This window comes from Austrofundulus limnaeus, unplaced genomic scaffold (genome assembly GCF_001266775.1).
Source record: "Austrofundulus limnaeus strain Quisiro unplaced genomic scaffold, Austrofundulus_limnaeus-1.0 Scaffold344, whole genome shotgun sequence".
NCBI classification, from domain to species: Eukaryota; Metazoa; Chordata; class Actinopteri; order Cyprinodontiformes; family Rivulidae; genus Austrofundulus; species Austrofundulus limnaeus.
Genome location: NW_013952746.1, coordinates 1 through 553, shown reverse-complemented (window position 1 = coordinate 553; position 553 = coordinate 1). Strand labels below are relative to the sequence as shown.

Genomic DNA, 553 nt, shown 5'->3' with positions numbered 1-553 from the left:
CCTAAATCACTCGTACGCACAACTTAAGAACAAATCTGTGCGTACCAACGGTTCTTACATGAGGCCCAATATTTTGTTTTTAAACAATGCCAATAAATTTCTTCAATTCCCCCTGTTCACATGACAAGCAGTCATGTGAACGTTAAGGAAATTTATAATCAAAAACCCTTTATGTTTGTTAAAATGTTTTTCTGGATTTTAAAGAGACAGAGTCCTGTTTGGATCCAGCAGAGTTATAAACAACGATCATCTTACCTGTTGTAGGTTTGCTCTTGTGGTGGTGGGGGTCTCTCTCCAGCGGTCTCTGTGAGGGAGAAGAAGACACGTTTAAACCCAGCAGCTGAAAACTCAGAGCTCACTGCAGCTAAACTTTATTTCTCAGATGTAAAGATGTGTTTCAGTGGTCAGTGAGAACCAGCAGGTCAGGAGTTCAACAGAGAAATAATCTCCGTGATTGGTTATTTTTGACCTGATTTAAGCCCCGCCCCCTCACATCGATCTCCTCAAACGGAGCGTCAGCAGGACTGAGCTGAGGGAAACCAGCAGCTGAAAA

The 553-nt window shown here is 42.5% G+C and overlaps 1 long non-coding RNA gene across 1 annotated transcript in view; it reads right to left on the bottom strand.

Moving 5' to 3' along the window:
• LOC106527858 (uncharacterized) overlaps positions 1-473 on the bottom strand; it is a 9072-nt gene extending 8599 nt beyond the window's left edge. The window contains exon 1 of the long non-coding RNA XR_001311431.1: positions 256-473. This is a non-coding gene — a long non-coding RNA (uncharacterized LOC106527858). The remainder of the gene's footprint in view (positions 1-255) is intronic.
• Between the last annotated feature and the right edge of the window lie 80 nt (positions 474-553).